Below are 19,381 nucleotides of genomic sequence, written 5' to 3'. Positions count from 1 at the left end.
GGGGCCAGTCCGTGGACAGCGTGCCAGTGGAGAGGTATGTCAGAGATATATCACTGTCAGTCGTGAAGTCACTCACTAAATGCATGTCCACACAAACCCTGTCACTCTATCGATCCACCATGTGTATAACAGCACTGATGACATAGAATCTGTTCACAAACTTGAGGATATGTCCCCCATGTTGTTTGGCTGTCTCAACATGTCCTGTTCTGTGATGTATTGCCAACTACAGTATGTGAATCTATAGGCCACCACCTCTGTAATGTCCCTGACACAGGCAAGGAAAAGGGGCAAGGCCCACATTAAGGAATGTTCCATATGTTGGAATTAGCAGCAGTGTCCAAGCCCACAGCACAATACAATGCGGGCACCTATATAGTGATATGGCCTTAGCAATACCTGACATCTGCACATCTGTACAGAGGACAGACACAAAGGAGATAGCCAACAGGTTATGCATTAGGATGAATGTTTTGAAAGATAGACGTCTGAAACTAAAAGTTATACCATTACTACATGACAGCAGTCCTCAATGACATGTCCAAAAAACATAGTGGTCTACAGTTAATATCAACATATCAGATCAATATTCAATAGGAGATGCATAAAAACATACAGCTCAAACACCAAGAAGAAGATAGTCAGTATTCAGAATCCAAGCTTTGCATGCAGGGGTGTATGGTTCTAGTACTACAATCTTCAATCTACTCTTATTTGGAAAAGCACTTTTAAAGTACTAATGTAATAATACAATATGTTTTAAACTATTTTTGTCAATCAGTGCCTTGTAGCATGGTGTAACATGCAAGTGTGACTGCATATAACCTGGGATACTACCCATGTATGAAACAAATACAAAGAGAAAAGATTGTGGTACTACCCATGTATACGCAAGTGTCCCATACAGTATAGTCACACCCCTTGATACTGTAATGACAGCACATAGAAGCATGTTATGTACAGGAAATTAAATACACTTATTAAAGATGTCATTACCCTACTATTTTATCAGACTGTAATGTGATCAGTGATTACCATGGCTGAGCTATGCTTACCAGGTTTCAACATTGCTTAAATGCAAATGCTAAGCAGATTTGCACACTGGTAAGCAAAGCCTACATGATGTAAGCGCCTATTCGTGTAAACATACATGAGTACTGCTTACCGTCATGAAAACCCACACAAACACACTTAAAGCTGCTCAAAACTGCCTTAATACCTCTGTATCCGACAGTCCTTGTTCTACCTAGCAACAAAATAAACAACCCTTGCAGGTCTTGAACCCAGGACCCTGCACATCATAGTCAAAGCAATTTACCTGTAAACCACCTCACCAATATGGTGTTAGGATGTTTTCTCAAACATACCCTTCTTTACAGCCAGTTTACAACAGGGAAGAGATACTGTGCAATTAGGAAGGATTGGTATCTATAAATATATATATATATATATATATATATATATATATATATATATATATATATATAAATAGAAACATACATAGAAAGAGAGAGATATGTAGGGAGATCCATATATGTGTACAACAATATTTAGATATATTACCAATAAATACTGAGGTGTATATGTACATATATATATATATATATATATATATATATATATATATATATATATATTTGTGTGTGTGTGTGTGTGTGTGTGTGTGTGTGTGTGTGTGTGTGTGTGTGTGTGTGTATGTATACAAATATATATATATATATATATATATATATGTATATATATATATATATATATATATATATATATATATATATATATATATATATACACACACATATATATATATATATATATATATATATATATATATATATATATATGTACCCCTTCTGACTGCTGAGCATCTTCCTTACTCTGCAAGTGTCTAATGCAGTACTCCCCTAGCAGAACTAGCCTGGAGGTTTCTACAGGCCACTGTTAGCAACATTTGTTTCTAGACCTAAGCTGTTACCCCATTTTGACTGCTGGTTCTACAGCCACTTATAAGCACAAGGGACCACCCAACCCCTAGCAGACCTACCCTGCAGGTTTCTTTAGGCCACTGTTAGCAACATTTCTTTTTGAACCTAAGCTGTTACCCCCATTTTGACCGCTGGTTCTACAGCCATCTATAAGCACAAGAGATCACCTAACTCCTAGCAGACCTACCCTGCGGGTTTCTGCAGGCCAGTGTTAGTAACATTTATTTGTGGACCTAAGCTGTTACCCCATTTTGACCACCAGTTCTACAGTCACTTATAAGCACAAGAGACCACCTAACCCCTAGCGGACCTACCCTGCAGGTTTCTACAGGCCACTGTTAGCAGCATTTGTTTGTGGACCTAAGCTGTTACTCCATTTTGACCGCCAGTTCTACAGCCACCTATAAGCACAAGGGACCACCTAACCCCTAGCAGACCTACCCTGCAGGTTTCTACAGGCTACTTTTAGCAACATTTATTTGTGGACCTAAGCTGTTACCCCATTTTGACTGCTGGTTTTGCAGCCACCTATAAGCACAAAAGATCACTTAACCCCTAGCGGACCTACCCTGTGGGTTTCTACAGTCCACTGTTAGCAACATTTGTGGACCTAAGCTGTTGCCCCATTTTGACCGCCAGTTCTACAGCCACCTATAAGCATGGGAGACCACCTAACCCCTAGCAGACCTACCCTGTGGGTTTCTACAGGCCACTGTTGGCAACATTTGTTTGTGGACCTAAGCTATTACCCCATTTTGACCATCGGCTCTACAGCCATCTATAAACACAAGAGACCACCTAAGTATGTGTTCTAGGACTAACTGAACCAAAATAGTCTTGTTTTTCCAAACGCAGCGCTTCTACTATCTAGTGGTTTAGCGTTCTTAAAGGTACAGTGCTAAACAGATAGATTGCACTAGTGACTTCGAGTAAGAAAGAAAAATAAGATGCCAGCAGCCCTAACTTTACTTTTTTCTATCCCCTCTCTTCACACTGTACTGTCCTCATTCCCCTCCCTCTATCTTGCTCTTCCCTGGGCTCCTTTTTGTTCTTTTTGCTGTATGGGACACTGGTAGTATTTCTGCCCAGTTTATTCAGTTTGAGCTACCCCTGTCTCTCTCTCTCCAAGACCTCAATGCAAACTTGATTCTCAGCAGCTCTGCACTGACATGCTTCCTTGACTTAGTTCACCTATACCTGTACAACTTGAGGCAATCTAATTTCCCCTTGTAAGCTTCTATATTTTTCTTGATCCAACTAATTCACTTTCTCTGCTGTTTAACAAACTCCCAATCTCTCCCCATAGCCAGCCACTCTGCTCTTACTGATTGTTTTTCTCTCTGCCATTTCCCTGAATGGGGTGATAGCTTTGCTACTTTCTCCCTCACTACCCCCAGGCTCACTTCACTCTCCTACTCTACCCCATTCCCACCCACCCCCACATCAGTTACATTTATACTTACAGACCACACCCAATCACAAATTCTCAAACTTCCAATTAAGCTATTACACCACACATACCATTACCATAGTACCACACTCCACCACATCGTTCTCACTTTCACCTTTACTAAAACACCCTACCCATATAGTCATAGAAATCAGACTAATTCACACCACAATCTATTTAAAACTAGACAGGATGAACTCCTCACAACTATCCCAACTATCTTAAGCAGTATTCCACTTATTAACACTCTTCACTCTTATCCAACTCTCCCTCCTCTCCTCCTACCACACCCAACACCGAAGTGATAACCCGCCCTTATGGCAAACTGAAGCTATACCCAGGACATTAAAACTAAAAAACTTCCCCATCTCACCCAGAGACCCTATCTCCTACCAACCTTTCTCTTTTACTCACAAAATAAACTAACAATTAAAATCAATCCCTACTCCTCTGCTTGACAAGCTAAATTAATATATAAACTATCAAAGTTCTATCTCCACCTACTCCAAAATCTCACCTGCTGCAGTGATATACACCCCAATCCAGGTCCCATTGCAGCCACTAATACTAACTCTACTCAACAAAATCCCCTCTGCCATAGGCCTACTTCATCTCTCCTGCTACTTAACATAAATGCAAGTATAACTAACACAATTCAAGACCTTCATGCCCTACTAGCACTATATAAACTTGAAATAGCAGTGCTAACTGAAACTTGGCTTAAACCACAACACCATAATAAAGAGATTATACCTCCAGGCTATAATATTATATGGAAAGATAGACAAAAAAAAAGGAGGTGGCATTGAAATATTGTTTCAAAATCACCTCACCATAGAATAATTAGATTACAACAACCAAGAGGTCAAAGGCATAGAACTAATCATTGCCAAACTAAAACTTAGCAACAATAAAAATATACTTATTTCAGGAGGCTACATCTCACCAGGTAATAACATTACTATTATGGAAAGCCTGCTAAACTGGATCTCTCACTCCCTACCACACAAAACCATACTATTAGGTGACTTTAATATTGACCGGCTAAACTGCTCTAACCAAAACCCAGCTGCCCACATCAACCTCCATGGATTCACCCAAATAATATCTACCCCAACTAGAACTGACAAAATATCCAAACACAAATCCATCCTAGACTGGATTCTGTTATCTAACCTAACTCTAGCACAGCAATCTGGATGTCTGCTGGATAGTATAAGTGATTACCAACCAACCTACCCAGTTAGGACCAGACTGCATTATTTCAACCAACCCATCCTCAGAGTCATCCATAATAAAAAGAACTTTATAACTACTGACTTCATTAATGCACTAAAAAGCAGCAATTGGGATCCCCTAAAACTACTACCTCTAGACAAAACCGTACAATACTTTAACTCTACATTCCTAAACATCCTAAACCATCATGCTCCCATCCATACCACATGAATAAAAACAAATTACACCCCATGGCTAACTAAAAATAGTAAAACTACCATGAAAGAAAGGGACAAAGCTTGGATCTAGATTCATAAAAACAAAACTACTAACAACAACTAACAAATCTACCTTGAACTCTGCAACAAGGCCAAAAGACAAGTTAAACTTGATAAACTTAATTACTATAAAACCATGTAAGAAAAACATGCCCATAACCTAAAAAAATTCTGAGTCGCAATAAACAGTATAATGGACCCAGGAAAGGCCTCCAATCCAATCCCAGTGCTACCAAACGACACAGCAACATTCCCACTCAGTTTCACAAATTATTTACCGAGACAGTTCAAACCCTTGCTAAAACTCAAAATAGTACTAATAGTCCCACAACAGTAAATCCCCCCTCCACCCCAAATACAAGTGAAAATAACAACACCTCTTAACTTTTCCCTACAACCAGTACCCACCAAAGTAATTTCTAGACTCCTAAAAAAATTCAAACCTACCCACACTAGCAGCTGATAACCTACCTGCAGATTTCCTTCAAATAGCAGCAGAGGCAATAGCTTACCCAGTATCCATATTTATAAATAGATCATTAGCAGAATGTAAGGTACCCACCTTGTGGAAAACATCACACATTATTCCTCTCCACAAAGGAGGTAACTCTTTAGAACTCACCAGCTATCACCCTATTGCAATCCTATCACCTTTATCCAAAATATTATAAAGAGTTGTTCATTCCCAACTACTCCAGTACCTCCTTCAAAATAATCTACTCTCCAAAACATAGCATAGCTTTAGACACTCCCATAGCATTACCACAGAACTATTATCTTTCACCAGTCTAGTCAACAACTGTAGAAACAAGGGACTATTCATATTCTTAGACTTGTCAAAAGCTTTTGACATGGTAAACCACAGCCTTCCTCTTGAAACTCGTTCCAACCTAAACTTATGCTCCTCTTCCATATCTTGGTTCACAAGCTACTTATCAGATCGTCAACAAGCTGTACTTTGGCAAGACCAGCTGTCCCCCCTACTCCCAATTTCCATAGGGGTCCCACAAGGGTCTTCTCAATGTTTACCAACCAAATCTCTTCTTCCTCGCTCACTGCCTCTGTATTACAATATGCAGACAACACAATCCTTGTCTGTGCCGCCCGTACCTTAAAAGAGGTACATACCTTGACTCAAAATAACTTTACTCTAGCTGAAACCTAGTTCACCAACATCAAACTGATTCTTAATCCCAAAAAAAAAGACTAATTTTTTTTAGCCCCAGTCGATCCCCTCCTCTAAACAATGATTTCACCATTAACTCTAAGGATAACATCCAAATCACTCCCACTACTAACACAAAACTATAGCCTAAACCATCAAGAAGGTAAATAAAAAACTAAGACTCCTCTACAGGAATAAACAGTATATGACCAAGCAAACCAAAACAAACATTGCTAGGACTCATCTCCTGCCCATCCTTCTCTATGCCTTACCTGTCCTAACAAATTTATGCCAAAATGACCTAAGCAAAATGGAATCTTGTTATAACAAGATTGAAAAAAAAACACACAAGAAACTGGAGAAATGGTCAGCATCCAGGTTTACTGTGCTCCTAGTACTTCGGCATCAAGCCTTCCAAGGCATAATTTCTCATAGGGATGGTACAGATTAAATACATTTTACTACACCAATTAGTCAATTGCTCAATCAATTATGCAATAATTAATTTTTCAGTGAGTCACAGTAATTTAAAGTGCATGAACATCAAATAATGACCCTAACTAATATATGTTTAAGCAATATCTAATAAAACTGCATAATATTTTCCAACATTAATACAAAAACATTCATGATATATTTCTTAAAGTTATACAAAATGCCTGATCTTATACATGTAAATCCAACTCCATGTTAAGACCATTGGGCCATAAGGTTCCAAAATGAATGATATACCTACTTTCCATTTTCAAGAGAATGCGCCCATATTCTACACCCTGTACTGTATAAGGTTTATTTAATACAGTAAAAAATAAACTACTAGTATTTCCATTATGTATCGTATGGCCCAATTGTCTTAACATGGAGTTGGATTTACATGTATAAGATCAGGCATTTGTCAAACAGTTGTGACTGTGCCACTGCTAGGCCAGTTAATGGGATGTTGTCCATATCCATGTTACCTGCGAATATGAGTATGACATGTTTGTCTTGTAAAGCTAAGAGACCTGTATAGGGCATGTGCATAGTAAAGTACTGTTGCAGATGTGTGTTGAATTGCATGTGATGTATTGAATTAATAACATTCAACTGTACAGTGTTCTGCTGGACAATAAGCACATTTGTGACTGATATCTGTAGTCACATACACATATACTTATGTTATGTCAGCCAAACCATTGGCAGGTCTGTGAGCGATGACATTGTAACATAATAGCCTACTTCTGACTATCAGACATCTTCCAGGTTATCACAGTACGTCAAACCCTCCTGTGCAATCAACGTACTAATGTATGGTCCAGCTATATTAATACAGTATCAATACTGATGTCCCTTTTGTCACCCATTTATGTGTGCCATTGCCCAGATGTACTGCTATAACAGGTTGAGAAGTATGATTGAGCAGCAAGACTGTAAATACAGTGTGCCATAGTAACATAGAACAGAAATGTATATCAGGTATCCCCTGAGCACATGTATGTATGCATATGTTCATCTGGAAGGCACAAAACTAATCACATGGGTTTCAAGCAGTGAGGTACATAGGTTGTGCATGTTGCACATGTGTGTAATATCAGTGTCAGTGCATACAGCAAACATAAATGTGTACAGCTACTGGTTGTTGCATTACCCTGACACTGATATGGGTACTAGAGCAGGCATGATTATCAGGTATTAATCAGAGAAGTGTCCAACTGTGTTATGACCCTCTGTCCAGGCCTGTCACTACCAGCTATATATACACCTATATACAGTGGATACCACAAGTGTACACACCCCTGTTGGAATGCCAGGTTTGTCAGCTGTATGACAATCAGACCACAGAAGATCATTTCATAATGTTTCTTGTCTTGAGTGTGACCCCTAACCTGTACAATTCCATTGAAATACAATCAAAGGTGTTTCTAGGAAGGTGAGCAACTATTGCCAAGTGAAGATATGCCATGATGTTAGAATACAAACCAAGACAAAAAAATGCTGTAACCATCTCAAGAGGTGCATACACAACATATCAGTTTAAGGGTGTCCACATTCATTCATCTGACTTATTGTACTGATTATTATTTCCATATGTTTTCACAGACCAGATTGTTATGTTTTCAATTGAATTGTACAGGCTGTAGGTCACATTACAGGTGAGAATTGTTTTGAAATGCGTTATTGTGGTGTCATGTTCCAATTGCACAAATAGGCATATAACAGGGGTGTGTACCCTTTATATCCGCTGTAGCTATATGGACTCAGCAGTGCCTGACCTGTATAACTATTTATTTATTTATTTATTTATTTATTTTATTTATTTATTTATTTAAATTTGTTGACTGGGAGTGTCCGACTGGACGTAGGTCCATTTTCAGCGGAGGCCCGGGGAGAAAAGCTCCACAGTAAAATAAACAGTCAGTAGTTACATTGGATTTCATAGTGATTAACAATTTAACATAGCAATTACTTACAACATATTTACAGATGAAGAACATAGTACATCAGTAGACAACTAGAATATTTATCTGTGAAGTACATAACAGACATTAACAAATGTTACAATGAGAAGTTCCTGCTGTATAATAAGTACTAGGCTTATGAGCATCTGAGCTTACTATAATCAAGGTGGTTAGTGGAGTGGAGAGAAAGGTAGTGGTTGGATGGGGTGGATGATATTAGAGTGGGAGTTGCAAGGGCATAGCCAGCATGTTTTTAGGTGCGCTTTTAGTAAAGTTTTGAAGTGGGTGCATGATGGTACGGAGGTAATTGTGGGTGGGAGTGAGTTCCATAATTTGGCTATGGCGGAAGAGAATAGTGCTTCACCAGCAGAGTTATTGGCTTTAGTGATCTGCAAGTGATTGTTGTTGCTGGATCTTAGTGGTCTGGTGGTGCGATAGGGTTGGAGTAGATTCTGGAGGGATGGGACATTTAGTGGGTGGTTTACTAGTTTGTGGGCGAGTGAGAGTTGATACCACTGAAGGAGGTGAGGGAGTTCAAGCCAGCCCAGTTCAGCAAGTGAGAGACAGTGGTGACTATGGTAGGATGCCCCTGTGGCGAATTTGGCGATTTTGTTGTAGCAGGTCTCTAGCTTGTTTAGATCACATTGCCTTAGGTTGATATATATTGGAGAGGCATAAAGTAGGGTGGAGATAAGGTGGGAATTTGCTATTGAAATCTTTGCTGCTTTGGTGAGAAATTGCTTATTTATGTATAACGCTCCTAGTTTTTTGTGGACCTTTTTTATGGTCATGGATATATGAATGTCAAATTTTAGTTTATTGTCTATTTCCACTCCTAGCAATTTGGTGTGTTCGGTTGGGTATATAGTGATGTTGTCTTTTGCTGTGATGTTAAAGTGAGAGTTGTTTTGAGTATGTTTGGTGGGTTGGAAGATGAGTAGTTTAGTTTTGTTTGGGTTGAGTATTAACTGGGCATCAGATAACCATGTTTCAATAGAGGAAAAGGCTTCCTGTGTGACTTTTGGGACTGGGCTGAGCAGATGATGGTCGAGTCATCTGCGTATTGTATGAGTGTGCCATGTTTGGTGGCAGAGGCTAGATTATTGGTGTAAACAGAGAAGAGTAGGGGTCCAAGGATGGATCCTTGGGGAACCCCTATGGAGACAGGTAGTTGGGAAGATATGTCATTCTGCCATACAACAGATTTTTGGCGGTCAGACAGGTAACTCTGAAACCAGTTGGTGACTGATTGTGAGAAGGATAGGTTATTGAGGACAGAGATAAGTTGTTTGTGTGGGACCATTTCAAATGCTTTAGATAGGTCTAGGAAAGTAGCAAAGGAGAGATAGCCATTGGTTTTATGCTGAAGGATAGTGTTAGTAAAGGAGAGTAAGGCAGTGGTGGTGCTATGGTTTGGTCGGAAACCATGCTGAGTACTGGAAAGGAGGTTGTTAGTAAGTAGGTAGTCTGAGACCTGAGAGTGTATGCATCTCTCTAGTATTTTGGAGAGTGGAGAGAGAATAGCTATGGGGTGGTAATTGGTTAGTTCTGCGGAGGGCCCGCCTTTGTGGAGGGGAATTATATGTGATACTTTCCACTAGTCTCCACCAAAGTAGAGTAATTCCCTTTGGTGGACAGCAGCAATACAGAAACCACATAATAGATTTCTACATTGGCTGTACAGGAACACATAGGTGCAGGCAACTACTTGGAAGCAAGTACACCTGTATCTGCGCCAGGATGTAAGTTCACAGGTGACTTCCTGTACGTCTGACTATGACTACAAATCAGACATATCCACACAACCAAGGTCAGTTGCAACTGTGTCGCCACATATGTTGTAAGTCTGAGAGGAAACAACACAATTCACCCTGTACTGGGGGTAAAGAACACCTTGTACACACATGCCATGGATATACACAACCTGCATCACACTGGTTTGGTGGGAACATCACCACCCTGTCCACCCCAGTTGTACAGGGGGATATGCACATCAACCACACTCTTCCCCTCAGCAGTGGTGATCATGTACATATTGCCTACTGATGGCAACAACAGCATATCTCCATGGGGCATAATAACATCACTGTCTGCCTCTTACATGAACTCAGGCATGTGCTCACAGCTCCATCACACACCACAGTCAAACACAGACCTGCCACCATCCACATACCATCCACATGGAAGAAGGCCACTGTCAACCCTCTACACAGAAATGAAGGGAGAATAGAGGATTATGTAATCAAGTGTCCAACACTGGGGGGGATAAGATAGCTCAGGGCCAGGAGTGTAATGCAAGTTGCTATAGCCATGATAGCTTGAAGGGTTATGGTGTAGCGTGGATTATTTGCAATTAATATCCACTGTTGATGTGCAATTTGACAACTGTATGAGATCCTGAGATCTTTTCCTGTCTATGTCTTCCAGGTAACATGCAGAGGGCTCACTTACCAGCATTCTCTGTTGTTCTGTTGTGGAAACTGACATCATCATCCAATATGTGATTGGACATTGTGCCCTGTTATTTGGATGGAGAGTAGAAGATGTGTGGGAGAGGACTGCCCTGTGGAACAGTGTGGTCCACAGGGTAAATGACACCGGCCTGCACAGCAGAACTTATGGGGATGTGCAGCATCAGGCCACCGACCTCGTCCGCCATGCCCAGCAATGGGCTGCTGCTGTAGCGAGGGACTGGCCACAGGTGGGGGCCCAGCCATCCAGCCCCCACTGACACCCATGAGGAGCTCCTCACCAAACTTGGGGCATCCGCCCAATGCACGAGCCATGAAGCTGATTGAAGCAAAGCATTGTGGAGGTGGATTGCACACACACACACACACACACACACACACACACACACACACACACACACACACACACACACACACACTGGACAAGGAGGGTGCAGGTAAGGGGCCAGTGGGGATTAGTACACTAATGTATCAGACATACATGTATCTGTATTGTATCTGCATCCATGTGTCAGGTCCAATTGCAGTTGCGGATGGGGTTTTCTAATGCACAGAGGTGCATATCTATGGTGAGGACAGGACAGTGTGTATTATTGGGGTTAGTACTGTAGATGTGCAGACATGCTGCATCCATCCTGTACCAAGGCCACATGTGAGTCTGCTGACAATAACTCCCTTTCACAATTACCTAAGACCCTCTAGTTTGCATATGGGACAGCAGCCTGAAGCTGGTGGGTATGACATTGTTCTGTTGTTGCCTGGCAATACCTCAGGCATGTGAAGGGCATGCAATTTACCATGCAAATAGCCATCAGTAATAGCTATATTGCTTTATATACTAGCTATATTGCTTTTTGTGCATATTCACATGTGTTGGGGTTAACTGCATTGCATCACAGTGGTCACCACTGGGGCCTGTCTGAGGTGAATTCAACATTCCTGTAGCATACCTCACAACTTGTCAGTGTCAAGACATCTGGACAGAGGCTGGCAAAATGGGCTGGACAAACAGCATAAGGTAGGGACATGTGTGACACATTAGTGGTATACAGTGGATATAAATTGTGTACACACCACTGTTAAGATGCAAGGTGTTCCTGCTACATACTAATTAGGACCACAATATGTCAGTCCACACCTCTTCCAGCCTTTAATGTGACCCATAACGGGAAGAGTTCACTTGTAAAACCAAGCATCTGGACTCCTGTATTGCACCTACAAGGCTGGCCACCTGTGAGGGTGGCAGACATCATATCAACATGATGTTTCAGTCAGGTGTGATACCTCATGCTGCCATATTTGTCAGTACACTCACTGTGGCCTATTTGGCTACAATGTCACATACATGGGCATCGTTAAGGCACACAGACCACTTTTGACCATGTATAGGTTGCAAACATATGGATATTCCAGACACATCTGTACAGAGGACTGTACAATGGTTTAATCTGCTGCATGTGAGGCAGATGCTGTTACCACACTATATAAAGTAATGGCAGTGGGAGGTGGTCACCAGCCGTGTATGGTATACACATCAAAATGGTATAAGCCACAGATGATATGATCCTCACACACACAAATAGTTGCCAACATTGGGATTAGAACTCCTGCCTATCTAGGTATTCTTACTATAATACTACTCACTTATCAGATGCACCCCAGAGCTTATACATGTCCATGTATTCCATAGGTACTTCTAAGGTGGATGACATCAACAGGACTACTAAACTGGTGTGAGGGGAAGTGTAAAGGGTAGTACACAGGTCAAAAATGGTGTAATCAACACACTACATGATTCTCAGACAAACATCCAAACAGTTGCCAGTAGTGTGATTAGAACTTCTACCTATCTAATTATTGTTACTATAGGGCTACACAGTTATCTGATGTGCCACAGAGCTGATACATTTCCACCTCATCCAAATGTATTTCTAAGGTAGATGACATCAACAGGACTACTAGATTGGGGTAAGGGGAAGCTTGAAGGGTAGTACATGAGTCAAAATTGGTATAAGCCAGACAGTACATGATTCACACATGAACTTGCCAGTATTGGGATTAAAACTCCTGCCTATCTAGTTATGTCTACTACAGTGTTACTCAGTTACCACATGCACTACAGAGCTGACTGAACTTTGACATGGCCAAAGCTGCTGATAACTGCACAGCTGCGGTAAAGTATTACATGTGGCAGACAGTCTGCCTTCTGTTCCACCCTTACATTGTGCAAGTTCTTTCTGTCTTGCACTTTAACTAGCATTATGGCTTGGCACTTCACTAGGTTATTGTATCAAGAGTTGTGGCACACCTGGGAGCCATCAGCAGTACTCGTTCATCACAGATGTAGCCCCAGTACTTACCAGTTATGTCCAGCCCTCCTGGCATGTTTGAAGGGCAGTTTTCTGTGCTTTTCCCATTAACCTGGTGCACTTGTGCATTCTGAGGCACTGTTGCAACTGCCTCATGTACACAGACAACCTTCCCTTCTAAACTCCAAACACTGAGACCTGTGAGAGTTGCCCATATATATCACCCAATGTGGACATATGCACTCTCCAGCAAACTATCAGGTCAAGAGAATAAGATCAACACCTGCACCACACCATGTGGAACATGTAGCTCACCATGGCACCCACTTTGATAGCCATGACATACAGTGAAAAGCCACATACCCACCTTCCCAGAGGCACTCAATGGACATTTACCCAAACAACACAGACCAGCAAGACAGACACCCACTCAGACACCACGACATGGCACATTCCAAGGCACACATATTTAACCTACACAGTGTGCCTCTCAACCTAAGCTCCTAAGGCTAACCACCTTGTACAATACAGTGATCATGGGTAACTTAATACTGAGGCACACACATATCCCACTCACTAAACTGAATATGGAACATGTAACAGCCAAATATCTATCACATGCCAGCATCCAACACATGACACAGCCAGTCATGGCACACCACAACAACTACTAGTATCACTCTGTATCCATGTGGGTGTGAATGACTTGAGACACACCTCCCTGGACTACATGACAAGAGACATGGTTGAACTCTCTGATTATGTGGTCCAGGCAAGTGTGACAGTAGCCCTGAGCAGTGTACCACCATCACCCAGAATAATGCTGCGGTACTATTAACAGTTGATTGATTGCAACACTGGCTTACGTGTTTTGTGTCATTATCAGGGGATGCAGTACCTCTCTGCTTGGGATGACAAGACTGACAGAACAAAATGACTTGCCACAGATGTCCTACATCTGTCAGCGCTAGGTTTCCAGGTACTGGCTAAATGTCTTGCCACCTCTGTGATGCCTTATTAGGCAGTGTTCCTAATGTAATTACCACCATAACAGCTAGACATGTATGCAATCTGAGGGTCATGCTGCTCAACAGTAGACATCTGTCAGGATGCAGTCAGTCAAAGCACTCACTGGAGTGGAGGACACATGTCTGCTGTAATGGAGAGGTGGTTCACAGCAGCAGACAGCAGACCTGCAGGATCAGGCTATGATGCATTCCACAGCTGTCAGCCCCCAAACATGGACAACACCACACCTGCAATGTGGTGTTGTCTCCATATTCATTATGGCTAGGAATACCTCCAGACTAGTATCCCAGCATAATCCATTGGAGATACTTCTGATACAACTGCCTTGGTGTAATTGTGCAATCCAGACCATAGTCTGCTATGGGTCCACATCTTTGTCCCTGTCTGTCAATGCACATTCCTCAACACCCTGCCATAGTATGAGACTTCAACTACCCCTCCATCACCTGGGAAAAGTAGCCAAGCACCAGTACAGTAGCCCAACACTTCTGGGATTCATCATTTCCAATGCCATGGACCAGCACATACTGAACCCTGATAGAGGATCAACAACCTTGACCTGTGTTGACTACTTAAATATGAGACTGTTGCTCATCCACAGATGTCAATCCCTGCATGGTGAGATCCACACAGGGTGTAATCAACATGGAATTCAACATGCCAGCCACACACACCCTCAAAGGTAACCACCTTGCAAACCTCTCCAAAGCTGACTTTGCAGTCATAAAAATAGGGGTGGATGACTTCACTGCACCCATGGCAATGGGAAATAGCTGCATGACTGTGGAATCATACACATATGCCCTGTGCAAACAGGTACATGAATGCATGGTACTAGCCAGAGCCAACAGAACCCAGACGCTGTCCTCCAAACACTGGGAGACAATGTGATGGTCCCCTGCCATTGCTATAGTGTACATCAGAAGGAGGTCACTGTTGCAGAGAAAGGTGGTGTCCCATGACTGATGAACTCCCTTATTAGCCTCAAACACAACACTGGATCCCTCATGGAATCTCCTACAGGCATCTATGATGGCAGACATGCAGCAGACAATGACGATAATTACAATAGCCTTTGATAGTTACATCAACAATCTCCACAGCATTAAACACAAGTGCTGTGAGTTACTGCGCAATGCTAATACCTATCCTGAGACAACAGATATTGGCCACAGTCTTGGCAACACATTCAGTGCCAGCTTTGCCCCTCTCTCTCCCCACAAGTGAAGTGCTGAGTGAATGTGTTCTCACATGCTGTATCCCATTTCTGTTCTAGGCATTTGTGTGTCACCAGGATGTGACCTCTCAGCAAGACCACGGGGTATGGCAGTGTGGTAACAAATCCACCATGTCATAGGCAGGGTACAGCTGTATGTGCATAGAAATCCCTGGTCTGTAAGACAGTGATTGCATATGCCTCACAGATTATAGGGCTGAGGGTTGTACATAGGTATATGTTGATTTACAACATCTGTTGTAGAATGGAGAATGGTGCATGTTGTGGTTTGGACACACGTCTGATTGCTAATAACCACAGCCACGGGGGATATTCATCAACCAAACACACTGAGACTACCGTTCACACACACACACACACACACACACACACACACACACACACACACACACACACTTGCCAGTATTAAGATCCATAGGTTCATTGCTTCATAGGTGTGTAGTAGGTGAATGGCCCTGAAGGCTCTACAAGGCTAGCCCAAGGGAATACCCTAGAATCAGGCCACCTGAAAATAGTCCCCAGTGTGGCTCAGGAGTATAGTCACTGGAGTGGTCCCCAGGGGTGGGTATTGTATTCCCCATCCACTCATCCAGATTTCTATTGTGGGTGGCCAGTGATGTGCACTACTTCACATGTATGTGATTTATATTCCATAACATGGACAGTGTCTAGGTTGTGCACATGTCCCACATGCATGTTCTTTTAAATGTGAAAGTGTGTTTGAGGTCTCTGGGGTATGTTGTGTGGACAGATTGGTATCTTCAGAAGTAGCATTCCTGACCTCATTTGATGAGACATGGCTGTGTAACTGAGGTAGTGATTTCACCTACATAGACAGTATGATACGGGGATTCATTGGAGTTATTGGAGTCTGTCCATACAGGGCATGTGTATAAGGCATGATATTCCTTTTGTGGGATATATTTGCAGACTCTACAGCTGTTGCAGGTGTCCAGTGGGGAACATGGCAAAAGGGCCACTGTCCACATTGATTGGGCTACTGAGGGGATGGAACAGGATGACATGTCCTTTCCCTTGCTGAAATACACACATTAAGTCAGGAGATGTAACACATCAAAGTGCTTTCTGATGTCAGTAGCACTGTTGTGGTCAACAGGCAGCTGACTGTCAACCTGTGTTCCCCATTCTGTTATCATAATGTCACTGTTCAGTGGACTACCACCAATGTATTACTTCATGTGAGTCATTGTGTTCCCAAAGGTCATGGCGGCACATATCTTGGCATTGAGGTAATGTCCAGGGTTCTGACAACAGTCATAGGTGTCAAGTGGCCTTTGGGTGTGATGTCAACATCACATGGATTAGGAATGCTACCATCCACCTTACTGTTGTATGCAAACATTATCAGCCAGGGTGCCTTTGTGTTCTCCTGCACCTTAGAAGGGTAGATGCCAAACATGAGAGGACATGGGTCCATACCCTGTGTGACATCAGTCAGGTCTGGTCATTGGTTTAACATGGAGTCCACTGCAATCACATCATGGGTATTATTTGTGAGGCAATTTGCAGGAGAACTGCTGATATGGTGGTTTCTGCCTAACCAAGTGTGTTTGTGTAGGACTCCTGGGTGGATAGTGATCTCTGAGTATTAGAAGGGTTGCCTATATTGTTAAGTAATCCATACTGTCACATAATCATTGCACATGGCACTACACATTTAGGGCTGTGGATTGTCTACACCAACCTCTACAGTGTTTGACAACTGTTGGCCTTGTAATGTGGACATTGGGACATATACTAGGTCCTCAATATAATAATTTAGCAAAACCCACCCCCAATGGATCCTGTTATTACACAATCACACCAACACCCACACAGGAAACTAATGACATACACAAACACACACTTACAAGTACTGGGTTTCAAACCCCTACCTAGCTATGCATTGCTACTACAGTGTTACACATTTATCACATGCACCATGGAGCTTATAGGATAGATGTTGTCCCAAGGTACTTCTAAGGTGAGGAACATCACCAGCCCTTGTAAATACTGACATTGGGTGATATCGCGGGAGAGAGATTTCACAAGATATTTTACCCTACATACAGATTTACATTTGCCAGGACTGAGGTTCAAACCTCTATGTTTTCAGACCTTTGTGTTTCACATGTACCACATGCACCACTGACCTTACATGGTTTAGAGATGCCAACATGTACTTCTAAGGTGAATGATATCTGCAGGACTGCTAAAGTCAGGTACTGAGAAGTGTACTGGGGCCAAAATCTTTAAGGTACAGACACATACAGGTAGATATATGTACACACACACACACACACACACACACACACACACACACACACACACACACACACACACACACACACACACACACACACACACACACACATACTTTCCAGGAATGAGATTCAAACCCCTACCTATGTAGTTATTGCTACTACATTGTTCCACATTTATCACAGCCATCACAGAGCTTATAGGTAGAACACTGTCCAAACATACCTGTAAGGTTAGTGACATCAGCAGCAGTACTAAAGGAGGGGTAAGGGAAGTGTAGTGAGTGTGAATGGCCTCAAAATCAGGTCTGTACAAAGACACACACACACTCTTTCACACAAACACACAGCTGCTAGGACCGGGATTAGAAATCCTACCTAACTAGTTTGTTACACTATAATATTACATAGTTATTGCAAGCACCACGGAGCTTATATGCTAGAGAGCTCTCCAAAGGTATCTTTGAAGGTGAGTGACATCAACAGCAGTGCTAAAGGAGGGGTAAGAGAAGTGTAGTGAGTGTGAATGGCCACAAAACCAGGTCTCTACAGACTCTCACACAAACACATACATTTTCATAGCTGCTAGGACTGGGAATAGAACTCCTACTTAATTAGCTTACTGCACTCAGCATTACGCAGGTATCACACATGCCACAGAGATTAGATGCTAGAGAGCTGTCCAAAGGTATCTTTGAAGGTGAGTAACATCAGCATCAGTGCTAAAGGAGGAGTAAGGGAAGTGTAATGAGCGTGAATGGCCACAAAATCACATCTACACAAAGACACATATACTTTCTCAGACAACCACAGACATTTCACAGCTGCCAGGATCAGGATTAGAACTATTACCAAACTAGTTTGCTATACTACAGTATTACACAATTATTGCACACACCATGGAGTTTATCAGGCTGAAAACTGCCTAAAGGGTTATTTCAAGGTGAATGACATCAGCAGGAGTGCTAATGTAGAGTAATGGAAAGTGTAATGAGTCTGAATGGCCTAAACTACATTCATCTAGAAATACACACAAACACTCACAGACAACATTACATTTGACAGGACTGAGATTAAAACTGCTACATGGATACTTATTTGTACTGTAGTATTACACAGTTAACACAAGCACCACTGAGACTATAGGGCTGAGGGCTAACCAAAGGAATTTCTACAGTGAATGACATCAGCACATCATGTGATATAGGCCAATGGGATGTGTACTGGGTGCAAAACGCCTCATAGTGGGATTCTCTCTGTCGCTGTCTGTCTGCCTCTCTCTTCCCCACGTCTCTGTGTGTGTATGTTTGACATATAGGTTCATAGGTTCATAGGTTCATACTAGGCTATCTGCCCTAGGGCATTTATAAGCCTAGCCAGAGTGTGTTTGGCTTTCGCCACCCATTTTAAATTAATTTTGCTATGCCCTTTTTCGAGGTTAGTATACTGTGCCTCTGTCTAACAGTGACACAGAAGTGATACCTGGGGTAAACCTACGATCTCCCATCCACTCATCAAGATTCCTCTTGAAGAGAGTCAATGA

Source organism: Protopterus annectens, chromosome 4.part1 (genome assembly GCF_019279795.1).
Source record: "Protopterus annectens isolate FY-2018-M chromosome 4.part1, PAN1.0, whole genome shotgun sequence".
Classification (NCBI taxonomy): domain Eukaryota; kingdom Metazoa; phylum Chordata; order Ceratodontiformes; family Protopteridae; genus Protopterus; species Protopterus annectens.
The sequence above is the reverse complement of the archived record's forward strand: the minus strand, read 5'-3'. Positions refer to the sequence as shown.